General features: G+C 35.7%; 1 protein-coding gene across 2 annotated transcripts in view; it reads left to right on the top strand.

Moving 5' to 3' along the window:
- nav2b (neuron navigator 2b) overlaps positions 1–16,096 on the top strand; it is a 71,374-nt gene that overhangs the window by 25,281 nt on the left and 29,997 nt on the right. The window lies entirely within an intron of this gene.

The following is a 16,096-nucleotide window of genomic DNA, read 5'->3' as shown; positions in this document are numbered from 1 at the left end:
TTGCTTCTAATCAAAGTTTGTAAATTTACCTCGTAGGTAGTTCCTGGTTGGTTGGTTATGGCTTTGAACTCTTTAAAAAAGACTTTTATTAAAACCATTTGAAAAAAATGTATGCAAAAAATACTTCTGCAACCAAGACGGCTTAAAAAGTTTTCAGGCACTGTTGCACTTTATTGACTTTAATATCTTTTTTTGTGTTTTCGTAGAAGAAGTTTGTATAGACATGAGGGTGAGTAAATTTTGACAGAATTGTCATGTTGGGTGAACTCTGATTGGTCATTGACATTTTGGTTTGACAGCCCAGTCCTGCAAAGTGGACCAGACATTGTCTGCAATGAAAAGTCTGGCTCTTCAAGACTGAACTTCCCCTGTCCTTGAAGTCAGTGCAGAACATCTCTCAGATAAAGTGGCATTCGATCACAATCTTGGCAGAAAAAGAGTCAGAGTCAGATTGATGACCTACAGACCAGCTTTGTAATCCATGGTTTTCCAAATAAGGTAATTTTCTTGAGCCCAGCCAGGTGTGTTCCCAGGATTCTGTGCCCAGTACCTGTCAAGATATTGTCTTAGTGCCCAGATTGATACAGGTGAAAGAGGGATGATCTAAGACCTTGTGAAGTGTAGCTGGAGGGCAGGAATGGCGAGAATCCATTGGGAAATCCTTTTCTGTCCTCTTTCTTACTGGAAATGCTTGATGCCATGTATCATTTTGGAATTCTTTCTCTAACAGCAGCTGGTGTAAAAAACAAAAGCTTTAAATCTTTTTGCTCACGTTATTTTGACTTGCTTTGTCATCAAATCTTCCAAAACAAACTCCGGTCAGTGAAGAAAGATGAGGTGGTGTGAACTTCAGTGATGCATCCCTCTGAGAGCTGCTTAAATTCCATCGTGAAGGGAGCCATGTTGGTTTTGGAGTTGGATGATGTGGATGCTGTAGAAAATTATTTAGATTAATTTGCGCTATACTGTAAATTCAGTCAACACTCCTGTGATCCGATCAGAACTCGCGCTTTGATGGTTTGGTGATCCTTTGCAGCTGATGATTCTTCTTCTTGTTTTGCTTTGACTATATTTGTCTTGCAGATGATAAGTAATTATAGATATTTTGCTATGATTAGTATAACCAGGGCATATTCGCATAAGCACGCTAGTGTTGTCATGATACTGCAATTTCTAATTTCGATACAATACCTTGAAACGCATCGATACTCGAAACCATTTTCGATACCGTGGGGAAAAACTGTCATATAGATATTTTTTATATGATCTCATATTTTTTGTCTATCCATTGAAAGTCTAGATATTCAATATTTTCAAACTTCAAAAAGTACATGACACAAGTAACAGTAACCAATATGAATAAAGTGGGTTTAACCCAAGTCTTCTGAAGAGACATGATATATATATTTATATTTACATATATTATGCATGTCGCACCTGTGTTTTTTGTGATAAAGGAAATAGGACCACCCTGTACTTTTGCATAGACATACAGACACACCCTCAGAAATGACAGTCGTCTCAAGCATGTGGTGTCTGAATCTCAGTGTAGTTTCCTGCCGGTTGAGGGATGTCCGTTTTTCAGGTCCACGATGACTGCTACATTGTGTGTGACTGTGTAATTTGGCCGTGGCAGTTCAAACACGGCTCTGAAACGTGATCGGGGCGTCTCGCCCTGGAGAAAAGGGGCTTTGGGACCATGTCTGGACTGAAAGGAGAGACCTGGTCAAATCAACACCCACACACAGAGGAAATGTCCCATATTGCACACACATTTGTGGGTCAGTGGGTTCCTGTTCTTCGTTTCATTGCATGCAGATGCCATTGGTATGCTACATGCTCTAAACCAGATCAAGCTTTTAGTCAGATTCGCTACTGTACCTTTAAGACTTCTGTATGTAAATGACCTATTTGTAATGATTTTCTAACCTCCGTCTACCAGTGTACTTGACACTTTAGTTCATCAGGGTTGGTAAAGTTGCTAAATACAGAACTGAAAGACTATATAATAAATGTATCTTGATATTTATGTATTTGAAATCTTATATTTTTATAATAAAATAGAAAAAGCCATTGTTTAAAATAAATAAATCTTTAAAAAATTAATTAAAATAAAATTAAAATAAAAATCTGACAAAAAATGAAGGAAAAAAACTAAAACTAAAAACAATAAAACAACACAATTTTAAAAATCTGACTTTTATATATTTTTTGTGCATTTTGTTTAATTTTGTGTTGTTTTATTGTTTTTATTTTAGTTTTTTTCCCTTAATTCTTGTCAGATTTTTATTACTTTATGTTCTTGGTGATATTTGAATTATTTTATAAAAATTATTGTAATATATTTAAAATTTATATGATTTATTTAATATACGTACGTTCATATATTTTTCAGCCTTTTGATTAGACATTTATCTTGATATTTATGTATTTGATCTGAAACCTCTTTTTCCTGTATGAAACCATTATTACGAGTAAATTCAAAACATTCAATATATTCAATGCAAGAGGTAAAATACAGTAAAAAATCTGGTTTAAATAAAAAAATGAAATGAAGACAAGGAAGAATAATTTTCATTTCTACAGACCAATATAATAAACATCAATGTTTACCTGGATGTATTTTTACAAAAACATTTTAATTAAAAAAAGGCAAACTTTTTTGAGTGATTGTGCAAACAGTTTGAACTGATTCACAGAAATGTATTTTGTTACTTGCAAAACTAATCATCGCAAATATATTGTGCATATCCAGTATGTTGCCCATTAAAAATCATTGTAACTATATTGTGAATTTTCAATATATCACCCAGAAGGTAGCATTGCGTGTGAGTATGTCTACATTAGAGCAGTAAAATGATATGCCCCCTTTAAGCAATATTTGATTTGCGTTGCAACCTTAGAATATTTTTCCAAAGGCATTTACATGGAACTGAAAGTGCTTCTTTCTTTTTCCTCTCATTGTTTTTAGGTGTCAAAATAATTGTCTTGCTGATATTTCTCTATTATGCAGTTTTGTATTTTGTTAGTGTCTGTCCGCCAGTGTTGTTTGGCTGTTGATAAATGAATGCTTCTGCCTTCTGAATTTGACCGGAAGTCTTTGGGCTACAAGACTTTCCGCCTACACAAAAATGCTCTCCAGAAGAGATGCAAAAAGAGAGATGAGCTGGCAACTTGCCTTCTTGCCAACAAGCAAGCCCAGCAGGTACAGTCATTAAGTTCATGGGAGGGCTTTAACGCTTCTCTCGCACCCTCTGCCCCTCACCGCACACCCAGACTCTGCCGTAAAAGCACAGTGGCGATAGTGTTATGGCTGAGAATGATTAGGATCTTTGATAGCATTGGTGTGTCTGGTTCTCAGAGATCTGATAATGTGTCCCTGTGATCTGCTGTACTTCTAGAGTGCCAGATAGAAATGGACTGAGAGAACTGAACACATTGCACTTGACAGACTGGTCTAAAGCTTGTGTATGAGGCAGTGAAGTAAGTGTGCTATTGAGGGTGACAGCTGAAGTCTCTTTGTATTTGTCTGTGAGTTTGTGTGCATTTATAGATGTGTTTGTCTAGTAACTATACCAGGAGTTTATTTTGGCTGGTCTTGAACACTTCCGATTAAGTGTTAACGCGTTACATAACTTGAATATAGCTTTTTTAGGTCAGTTTGTTTTATTTAGTTTTGCAGGTATTTTTTTTTATCTTGTCTTGAAGGGTTTTGTTTTTGTACTTCATTCAATTTGCTTTATTCTATTTTTTTTGTATAATTATTATTTGTTATTTTTAATATTTTATGTTTTTGTTAATTTATTATTTATTTTTGTTTTTCATTTTATTTATTTTATTTATTTATTTTACACAAAAAGACGAGGACTGCATCGGTTGATGACAGGTTTTTGAGATGTATATTGCTCTTTTCATATGACACCAGAGCAAAGTCTGTCATTTTCAAAGAAATATTCAGTTTTGGTTGTATTATTTTAACTATTATACATTTTATATATTATATGTTTGGTTATATTATTATAAATATGATCAATTTTATGTATTATATATTTGGTAATATTATTATAAATATACATTTTGATTAAACATTAAAAAGTTTTAAAAAATTCAAATTAATAAAAAATGAATCGCATGTGTGAACACTTTTATCATATTTCACTTTTACATTGGCAAATAGCTATTGAAACGGGCTGGTCTATTATTGGTAAATTAGTAACATGGGTGAAACCCAGAAAGTAATTTAAGTTTGCCTGCAGAACTCCTGCACAAAGGGAGACGCAGCCTCTGTCTATTGTCATCTGTTACGCTTAAGTCATCACCCTCATCCATCGCCAAAACTGCGATGAGTGTAAGTCTGGTTCTTTCACCTTAAGCCCTCAGGACAAGCTCAATGACAGCATGTGAAGCATTCTTCACTCTTAAGCTGCTTAAGTCGCCACCCGTGCAATTATTTTTTATTGGCGTGTTGAGGCAGAACATTTGGGAAATCTATGGATGTTTTGGATGTTTTAAATGCAAGACATTGATTGATTTGTTGTTTCGGGTTGAATCAAGAATGCAAAAGAACATCCGTCCATTTGCCCTTGACACGTCTGGTATTGATGGAGAAAGCGATATGTAGAGAGAACTGTTTCCTCTGTGGTTTAGGAAGGGCGAACATGGGCTCTGAGGGGGGCTTAGCAATCACATCAGAGCGGTCCCCTCTCCAAACAGTTAAATGGATGGGACAAGAGAGAGAGAGCTCTTATCTGACATCTGAGGAAACAGCTACTTCCTTTACAACAGTCTATACATACAACACACGACTGGCAGCCAATGCTCCGTGGTTTCTCATCTGATGGAGATGTACTGTACGTTGCTGGATGGGACCATTCAGAAATTATGGAATAGGAGCTATTGACAAAGTATTATTGTTTGACTTTTTGTTTAGAGGAAAACTGAAGTTGCTCATTCTTAACTGAGAACACTCCTAAAGGCCTGTTTACACCAATAACTATAAATATATAACGATAACTATATTAGCGTCCACACCAGCACACAATGTCATTCTGTTTATTCTAAGCGTGCAACAGTTTTGTTGTCTGCTGCTGTAAATGCTTGTAAAAGCAGGATGGATTCTGATTGGCTGTCAATGTTTATCGTCCATCAGCTGAAAAAAAACTGTTATTCCCGAAAGTGTTACCAACTATATTGTTTCTCTGTGCCATTATCATTATAGTTGTGGTGTGGACTAGATTTGCATACTTGCATTCCATTCTTTGTTTTCAACAACATGAAGTGCTGTAAATAACGCATACATATTACAGAATGAGAAAAGTTTTGCAGCTTGGTAGATTCTGACAAAATTGTTCACGTGGACAATGCGATTGTTTTTATGGGGAGGAATCGCACCTTTAACAGTGCTAACTGGATGCTTGAGACAATGATCTTAATCACTCAGCACAGCCATCACACCCAGCAGCCCATTCACATGCAAATGTTTCCGGAGAACAGGAAGTTGGAGATGGAGGGACAGAGAAAAGAAAAGAACAGAGGGAGAGGGAAAAGAACAGACTAAAAGACAGAGGGAGGAGGATATCCATCAACACATGGGACCCCCATCCCCCCACAGTGTGTGCGAGAGAGTGAAAGAGAAGGAGAATTAGTCATATAAATGGATTGGAAAGTGTCAGTAATACTTAACGTCATTGTTCGGGAGCAGGACAGTAGCCAGTAGTTGTTTTCAAAACAATTTTTCCTGAAAAAGCTTTTTCCAGTAACAAACTACTTTTTTTTTCTACCAAGTAGCGGTTTAATGTAATAAAATGCTACAGAGCATTATTTTTTGTCACCCACAACTATAGACAGCAATAGAAAATAATAATGTCTGCTGTCTAATGTAACACATTGAGAGGATTCAATAGGGAATCTGTTACTTTGGATTGATTTGTTTAAAATCTATCTAACTGTCTGTCTAGTTGTTTAACTATAAATCTTTAACTTATAGTTTAAGCTATAGTATGAGCAATCGATATTGTGATGATCTCATTTTGTACAGGTATTTCATATAAGAATTTATATTTTAAGGGGAAAAAACAATGCAAAATGTGCAGCTTTTGTCTACCATCATGCCGTCCTTGTGTGTATTCTGTGATTGAAAGTGAGAGACAGAGAACGAGAACAAGAGAATATTTGTGTTGTGTCAGTGTGGCTTGTGTATTTGCAACAAAAGAACACATAGAAGTGAAATGGAGGGATGGAAACACAGGAAGGAAAGAGAACAACAATAGAGAAATAGTCATGTGCTTAGTATCCTCTTGGCCCCTACAGACCCATTGGCTACAATAGAGCTCTTCTCTATCTATATATTTTTTTATCTTGTGTAAATGATTTTTGCAGCATTTGTGAGGTGAGAACTTCTACTACCGTTTCTAATTTTACACTTTTTTGCAGTTAATTTTACATTAAAATGTTCAGCCTTGTTGGCAAAGCATATTTTCACTAAATACCCACCTTTGCTCGTGCAATTTACCCTTAATACAAATAGCATATTATTTCTATTTCAACTCAGTGTACCAAAAGAAACAGAAAAGCTATTTAAAATGTTACAAAATAGTTTTATTTCAAATACATGTTCTTGAGCTTTCAATTCATCAAAGAATCCTAAAAACTATTATCCACAAAAATATTAAGCAGCTCATTGACTAACATTAATAATAATATATACAGTATTTTTTCCTTGAACACAAAATCATAATATTAGAATGATTCTGAAGGATCATGTGACACTGAAGACTGAAGTAATGATGCTGAAAATTCAGCTTTGCATCACAGGAACAAATTACGTTTTAAAATAGAAAACCGTAATTTCATTTTGTAATAAAACTTCACAATATGACTGTATTTTCAAATATAGACTTCTATCTCGTTTGGTCATTGCTTTGTCATGTAGCTGCATATTTGCGATGAAGGCGTTGTTATATACTGAATTGTGATTGTTTTTTATGACGCATATATTATCACACGTATTAATGCAAATCTAGTATGTTGTTGTTGCAAGCTGCTTTGCCTTTGCATGTTTAAAAAATTTTTCCATATTCAAAACGATTCAAATCATGCTCTGCGGTTCCCTAGAAATCAGGCCAGAGTCACAACAACCGACGTTTGAGGGCTGAAAAGTTGTTGTCTTGTTATATTTAATGTTATGTGTAATTCATGTTGAAGAGAAGAGAGAGAATGCGAGCAGGATGGAGAAAGGAACTACTCCGAATTCCTCATGCTCACTAGCAGCTCTGTCATTACAAACGTCTGGCGGCAAAGGTTTGGGCACGAGGGCTGGAATATCTCTCTCTCTCTCTCTCTCTCTCTCTCTCTCTCTCTCTCTCTCTCTCTCTCTCTCTCTCTCTCTCTCTCTCTCTCTCTCTCTCTCTCTCTCTCTCTCTCTCTCTCTGCCTGTTGTATTATTATACAGTCACACACTCAAAACTGCTCTATGAAGACAGAAACCTCTTGTCACAATCACACTATATATACTGTATATATATATATATATATATATATATATATATATATATATATATTCCCAAGGATTTTAGACGTTTATGTGCACTTTTAATAGTTTTAGCGCTAGCAAGATTAGCAGCTACTTGTGTTTTTATGTATTTGTGTATACAAAAACAGCTCAGATGCTTCATATATATGGTCTCGTTTGCCCACAAAGTTTTGTGCCAATGTTTAAGGCCAAAAATGTTGTTTGCTTTTGTTTTGGTAAACGCAACAAAGTTGCATCTTTGTCTGTTAGCAGGATCTTTCCGCTAAGGATTAAGGCAGCTTGACCTTTAACTATGGGATGTGACCCTTAAAAACTTTTGTGAACAGCAGGGCATGAGAACGTGAAGCATTGCGGAATGAACTAATTGGCCGGGTTTGGTGAAGTCTGTAGGTTAGTCACTTATTGACTTTGTGCCTTTTAGCCACAAGCTAGCCACACGCTAAACCCCAGACAGACAGACAGAACTGTAAACCGAAAATGGATTCCCACACTCGTATCATGGTGGACTATGCTTCCAAGCTGTAAAAACACACTTAAGCCATAACTTATCACAAAAGATGGTGTGCTTTAGAAGATTAGCCTACTCCTTCACACACCTACACACACACTTTTAACGTACACACAAACACATTTCGTGTAGGAACCTGCCTTGCCTCAAACCTGTAAGGTCACCTGGGATTTACGACGCAACGCAGATGTCCAGATCTAACTCGTGTGAAGACGGTGATTTTCAAACCTGTCCTACTGAGATGAAAGACGAACTTTTGAAAACACATTTGCTTGCCACCAGTTGATATATGAAATAAAATATAAACATAAATATTAGATGAAAAATTTTAACTTCAATATTGCCTTGGCAACTAACTTTGTAAAGTACTAAAATTACTTAATTCCTTTTAAAACTATAATTCTAAAGCTTTAATTTATTTGTTTATTACAAATGACAAATGCACAAAACAAAATTACTAAAACAGTGACAATTTTTGAAATGTACAAATAAAATCGAATTAAATTTTGTAATAAAAACTATAATATAATTGTTCTCCTCCTGGATCTCCCAAAATTTTTCAAGTGATAGTTCACCCCAAAATTAAAATTGTCATAATTTTTTCACACTCATGCTGTTCCAAGCCTATGACTTTCTTCTTCTGTGGAACATAAAAGACACTATTTTGAAGAACTGTTTTTGTTTATACAATGGATGTCAATGGGGTCCAAAACAACATTGTATGGACATTTTTCTAAATATCCTCCTTTTTGTTCCTTCAATAAGATGCCATTCAGATGCATTCGTTGACCACTTCTGTTCACATTAATTCTACAGATCTATACTCCTACTGTTTGCCATTAATTGTCCCTCTCCCCATCTGAGAGAACTATAGGTTGATTTGTGAGTATTCACAATAAACAGTTGATAATAACAAGTTTTTTCGTCCACTTGAAAACACAATTTGATTTAAAGCTTTAGCTCATTACACATGAACAATTCAACTTAATTAACATCTTGACATTCTTTCTAATCCAGCTCTGCTCTGAGACCAGTTTATAGAGTCAACAGCCATCTCCTTTTGAAGTCCTGCCGGGCTTAAAGACTGCTTTGTGATCAGATTACCATTCCTTCAGTTGGTAAAGCCGCTCCCCTCAGCTTGTGGTTGGCTGCTGGGTTTGTGTGTGTGTGTTTGCGGGGAGAATCGGTCTCTCTCTCTCTCAGAGCAGTGAGAGGCAGAGTGAGGGAAGGAGTGCAGTGGAGCCTTACTCATGAAGCTGCCTGCCACTCAGCCAAACTTTAGCGGCCTCTCGCCGGTTGTCCCGGGATCAGGCTCTTGCCAGGGAATTCTGCAGCCTGGCTCCGACACTCTGAGGTAGAGAGGAGGAATTTTCTTTGTTTGAGGATTTATGGGGTGGAAAGTTGCTTTGCCACGTGGGACTGTTTTTGTGTGAGTGTCTGAGTGTGAAAGAGAAAGGTGTGTGGTTACGCCGCTTTACTGATCTTAGATTGTATTAGAATAAAATGAAATATACATTTCATATATTTTTAATATATGCTAAATATTGCCGTTATAAAATAAAAATAAAATGTTTAAAACAAGTGAAAATTAGTAATATTAATATCTTGATGCTATTTTGTTTCTCAGGTGCATTTTTAAAGATTTTTTTGTTTGTTGACAAAAAAAAAAGAATATACTGATTAATAATTAGATTTTTACAGTAAATGTGTATGATTATGATTGTCGTCATGTTTAATTTTATACTGTATACTCAGAAATCACAATTTAAGCCACAATTTCCAGGATGATTTGTGTACTTTATGTATTTTGTAACAGTATGAAAGATTGTGCTCAGGTTTGGTACGTGTGTCAAGAAACGTCTTTTTTTGCTATTTTTCAGGTATTGACAATCTCAAAATTTATGACAGTGTCACAGCTTTGTCTGTTTTACTTTATTTAAACACATTATCATTCAATGGTTTGAGGTCCGTCAAAGAATTTTTTTTTTTTTTTACAATTACAATTACATTCTCTTTTTAAAGAAATTCATACTTTTGTTCTGCAAAGATGCATCAACTTGATTGTTAATGCCAGTAAATACATTTATAAGGTCACAAGAGATTTCTTTTTGATCTAAATTCTGGTCTTTTCACATTTCTATTAATCAAAGAATCCTGAAATAAAATCCAACAAAATATTAAGTAGCACAACTGTTTTCAACATTGATAATATTAGAGATGACACTAAAGACTGAAGTAATGGCTGCTGAATATTCAGTACATCATCAGGAATACATTTTAATAATATTTCACAACATTAAATTTTTTTCTGTATTTTTGATCAAATAAATGCAGCCTTGGTGTGCATAAAAACCTATTTCACAAACAAACAAAAAATCTTGCCGAACCCAAACTGTGCTGTAACTTTTAAAATAATTTTCCAAAATTTTGGAAAGCTAAAAAACCAGTCTCCACCACCATAATAATTAACATGAACCTTTTTCTCAAAGCAACAAGCTTGTCAATGACCCATACACTTTTATTCTTGCTGTTCCTGGTTAAAGTACCTTTCCTGATCTCCCACAATGCCTGGCAACAGGGTTGGGGTTGCTGTAGAGATGGGTATCCTTGCAGAACTAATTGATAGGCCACCCAAAGCAAACAGGACAAGGGTGGTGTGTGCAGTCAAGCTGTAGCTCACAACTCCACACTGCTCTTCTAATAACAGGTCTTTAGAAAAAAAACCAATTTCCTGCCCTGTGGATCAACCCCCACTATATGCTTTTACTTCTTTGGGGCTTGACACTAATCTAATGTCCCAGACGGGGGAAGGGACCGGTGCCGGTGTTTCTGCATGCACGCGCGTGTTTGACTATTGTGGGATAGATGACAGGTTGTTTTGGGGCGCTTTGCGCTCGGTGTGTCACACCTGTGTCCTCTGTCACTGCTAATTCATTAAATTTGCCAATTCATAATATTAGTTTAAGATTATTGGTGCATGTTGTCGGTGTTGGTGATGATGGATTGTGTTTGAAAAAACAAAGCAGGTCTGACAGAGAGAAGGTTTCAGATGTTTTTATTCAAAGCATCTCAGTTGGGTGTCAGTTTATGATATGGAGATTTGACTGTATGATTTTTTTTTTTTTTTTGATAGATTTATCTGACGCTTTTATCCAAAGCGACTTACAATTGCTATATTTCAGAGGTCGCACGCCTCTGGAGCAACTAGGGGTTAAGTGTCTTGCTCAGGGACACATTGGTGTCTCGCAGTGGATTCGAACCCGGGTCTCTCACACCAAAGGCATGTGTATTATCCACTGCGCCATCACCACCCCTGATTTGTTTCTTAGACTGCAATTGGGATTAAATAAAGCACTTATGTGTCATTCCAAACCCAAATTACTTTTTTGTCTGTGGAACATAAGATGAGAAATTAGCACTTTTCAATACAATGATAAGGAATGCTGACTAAGAATACAAGCCTAAAAAAGGACACAAAGTCCCCAACACATTTGCTATATTCAAAGTACTCTGAAGCAATAACTTGAGTTAAGTAATAAACCAAATTTAAGTCTTTATTCACACAATCACACAAGTCAGTGATTTGGACTGAAGAACTTAGTCATTTGTGAACAACTCATTCAGAATGGTTTGTTCATTGGCTCTAGAAGACCTGGTAAATAGTGCATGAGATGTATGGACTACTTTTATCAAATGTTCATGGTCATTTTGCATTCTTTTTTAGGCTTGTTGTTGCAATTTCACTTATGTCTCACAAATCTCACATGCAGGTCCTTCTCCAAAAATTAGCATATTGTGATAACCTTCATTATTTTCCATAATGTAATGATAAAAGTTAAACTTTCATATATTTTAGATTCATTGCACACCCACTGAAATATTTCAGGTCTTTTATTGTTTTTATACTGATGATTTTGGCATACAGCTCATGAAAACCCAAAATTCCTATCTCAAAAAATTAGCATATTTCATCCGACCAATAAAAGAAGTGTTTTTAATATTTAAAAAAGTCAACCTTCAAATAATTATGTTCAGTTATGCACTCAATACTTGGTCGGGAATCCTTTTGCAGAAATGACTGCTTCAATGCGGCGTGGCATGGAGGCAATCAGCCTGTGGCACTGCTGAGGTGTTATGGAGACCCAGGATGCTTCGATAGCGGCCTTAAGCTCATCCAGAGTGTTGGGTCTTGCGTCTCTCAACTTTCTCTTCACAATATCCCACAGATTCTCTATGGGGTTCAGGTCAGGGGAGTTGACAGGCAAATTGAGCACAGTAATACCATGGTCGGTAAACCATTTACCAGTGATTTTGGCACTGTGAGCAGGTCCGAGGTCGTGCTGAAAAATGAAATCAGATGGAAGCATGAAGTGCTCCAAAATCTCCTGATAGCTAGCTGCATTATTGCCCTTGATAAAACACAGTGGACCAACACCAGCAGCTGACATGGCACCCCAGACCATCACTGACTGTGGGTACTTGACACTGGACTTCAGGCATTTTGGCATTTCCTTCTCCCTAGTCTTCCTCCAGACTCTGGCACCTTGATTTCCGGATGACATGCAAAATTTGCTTTCATCCGAAAAAAGTACTTTGGACCACTGAGCAACAGTCCAGTGCTGCTTCTCTGTAGCCCAGGTCAGGCGCTTCTGCCGCTGTTTCTGATTCAAAAGTGGCTTGACCTGGGGAATGCGGCACCTGTAGCCCATTTCCTGCACACGCCTGTGCACGGTGGCTCTGGATGTTTCTACTCCTGACTCAGTCCACTGCTTCCGCAGGTCCCCCAAGGTCTGGAATCGGTCCTTCTCCACAATCTTCCTCAGGGTCCGGTCATCTCTTCTCGTTGTGCAGCGTTTTTTGCCACACTTTTTCCTTCCCACAGACTTCCCACTGAGGTGCCTTGATACAGCACTCTGGGAACAGCCTATTAGTTCAGAAATATCTTTCTGTGTCTTACCCTCTTGCTTGAGGGTGTCAATGATGGCCTTCTGGACAGCAGTCAGGTCGGCAGTCTTTCCCATGATTGCGGTTTTGAGTAATGAAACAGGCTGGGAGTTTTTTAAAAGCCTCAGGAATCTTTTGCAGGTGTTTAGAGTTAATTAGTTGATTCAGATGATTAGGTTAATAGCTCGTTTAGAGACCCTTTTCATGATATGCTAATTTTTTGAGATAGGAATTTTGGGTTTTCATGAGCTGTATGCCAAAATCATCAGTATTAAAACAATAAAAGACCTGAAATATTTCAGTTGGTGTGCAATGAATCTAAAATATATGAAAGTTTAATTTTTATCATTACATTATGGAAAATAATGAACTTTATCACAATATGCTAATTTTTTGAGAAGGACCTGTATATCGTTCTAAAATCGCCCTCAACCATTGTGCTCGATACCAAATTCTTGTTTTTTATCAAATTCTTCCAATACCAAATACATATTCTTCCAATACATATCTGTGATATGTTATTCACATCAATGTCTCTGTACTTTTATTGTATGTAAATAATTGTCTTACATGACAGATGAGCTATAATTTTTTCTTCTGAGCGGTTGTAGTCACTCTTTACCAATAGTTCTTAAGTTAGTTTTTAACTCTGTTTTGTGCTTTTAATTTATTCAAAATGTTTGTTTTTTCTCTGGCACTTCAGAAAATTCCTTTGTTTGCATTCCATGCCTCTTTCTAAAGAGTTCAGAGGCAATATTTTGCACACTCCCCTTCTATTTTGAGCTGGTTTGCACTTGGGCAAAGCAAGGGGAGGAATGTCTTTGGATTATATTGGAAAGAAAGAAAGAGAGAAAGAAAGAAAGACAGAAAGAAAGAAAGAATGAAAGAAAGCAAGAAAAAGAGGAATAAAATCTTTGAATGCGTATAAAAGTACCACTTTCTGACCCACCTCTACCCTCTATGCCACCCACCCACACCCTCTCTTTCTCTCGCTTTCATGTGAGAAGTATTGTGTGGAACTTTTGCAGAACTTTGTTTTGTTGTTGTAAAGATCAGAGCGGTTGACTTGCTGGTCAACAAGGAAATTGTATGTTGACCTATTCTGTTGTGTAACTTCAAAAATGGGACAATGTTGCATAGGAGTTGGTCGGGCTGACCTCATTTATTCAATACAACATACAGTATTTAAAGCTTTAATTTACTTGTAGTATAACTTTATATGTACACTGCAATTAAATACTACTTACTATTTACAATATTTACAATAAATACTAACTTACTTTCGTATTTACTTTTTAATATAGTTTTCCCCCTTTTTTACTTTTACAAGCCAGTTTCAGGTGGCAGGTTCTCATTCTAATTTAATAAAACTTTTCATGCGAAAATAATCTAATAAAAATAGCTTATGAATAATTCAATATTATTATTATTAGTAGTAGTAAATTAATATTTAATGAATATTAAAAATTGACATTTAATATTAATATAGGCGTTCTCATTCCATTTAATAATCTAGCTATTAATGTTATTTAAAATATTCTCAAAATTCTCTTTGCAAATATTCTTTATTAATAATTGTAATTGTATCAATAATAAACTAATATTTAATGTATATTCAAAACTAAGAAAATAATTCATTTTTAATATTTTTGCTACATTTTCTTAGACAAAGACTTTTACTAAAACTTTTAGTAGGGCACTACTATGTAGATGGCTTCAGATAAACCAAATGCTGTAAAATCCACAAAACAATGTTTTGGAATTCATGGTGTCTTTAAAAAGGAAAAAGTTAACAATTCATGTTTGTTTTCTTTCCATTTTTGGGGGCTTTTTTGGTGTTTGTTTGCATTCGCCATATATATCTGACAGCATATGGCAAATGATGAATGAAGCAGATCATTTAAGCAGAGACCTTCAAGCAGACAAACACATTAGCACAGTGTGTGTGTGTGAGAGCTATTAGTGACAAATAGCTCCAATGGGACCAACTTTCTCACAGCTCATTAAAACAGGAACCACAGACGTCCTTCCACGGCAGTTATGTCGAGTCAGTTATGACAGACTTGAGCTATGGGGACTTTGCTCATATCAAAACAAGTATCTATTCAGGTCTTTCGCGGGACGTCAGAACTGTGGTGGATGTTTGAACACACCTCTCTTGATTCATGACTGTCTGTGAATGAGCTTAAGGGCTGGTTTGTTTGCCTGAATGATCCTGAGAAATGAGGAGGATTAGGTGGTGATAAGATGTTTTGATGTTGATAACACACTGTTGATAAAGCTAGTTCTTTTAGCATCGCTCGAGGCTGGAGTAGCCATAACTGGTGGCTTGTTAGAGTTTGGGCAGTCTGTGTTTGGATTTAGCAAATAGCATGGAGGGACTTCCTGTTTACACACCCACAATACATTCATATCAGCAAATGTCATTTTCTCTCTCCCTCTCTCAATCTTGAGTTGAGCATCTTGAGAATCAGGTCTTACGATAGTGTGATATTAGCTTTACCAACATGGATAAAAAATATATTTTTCTAGCCTCATTCAAAATAAATTATCCAAATGTATGATTCTGTCATTGTCAGACTTTGTCAAATAAATAAATACAACTTTTATTTATTTTTAGATAAAGTATGTTTTATATATGTACTTTTAAATGAGCAATACAACACTCGTAGTTGTGCCATATGGCTCTATATCAGCATAGCCTGTGCATTACCTATTGCTGAATCACAGCCATGCTGATATGGAGCCATATCGCATACTCATGTGATATTGCTCATATATTAATAATAACCTTTTTTCGTGATTTGAGATAAAGTAGCAAAATGTTGATTCTGGTATTGTCAATTAAATGTCTTTATTTATATATATATATATATATATATATATATATATATATATTTATTTATTTATTTATTTATTTATTTATTTATTTATTTATTTATTTATTCAAAATTGATAATTCTGTTGTCAAATTTTATTTAAAACAAAATACATAAAAATGTACAATAGCACAATTGTTAAATCTATTGCTGTCAGGTTCTATTATTTGACAATAAAAATGTACAATCCAAATCCTCTCACAACTAGGTTTTCCCTTTATCCAATAGTGCCTT

Source organism: Siphateles boraxobius, unplaced genomic scaffold (genome assembly GCF_051911475.1).
Source record: "Siphateles boraxobius isolate OS27281-9 unplaced genomic scaffold, OSU_SipBor_1 65, whole genome shotgun sequence".
NCBI lineage: Eukaryota > Metazoa > Chordata > Actinopteri > Cypriniformes > Leuciscidae > Siphateles > Siphateles boraxobius.
The sequence above is the reverse complement of the archived record's forward strand: the minus strand, read 5'-3'. Positions and strand labels throughout refer to the sequence as shown.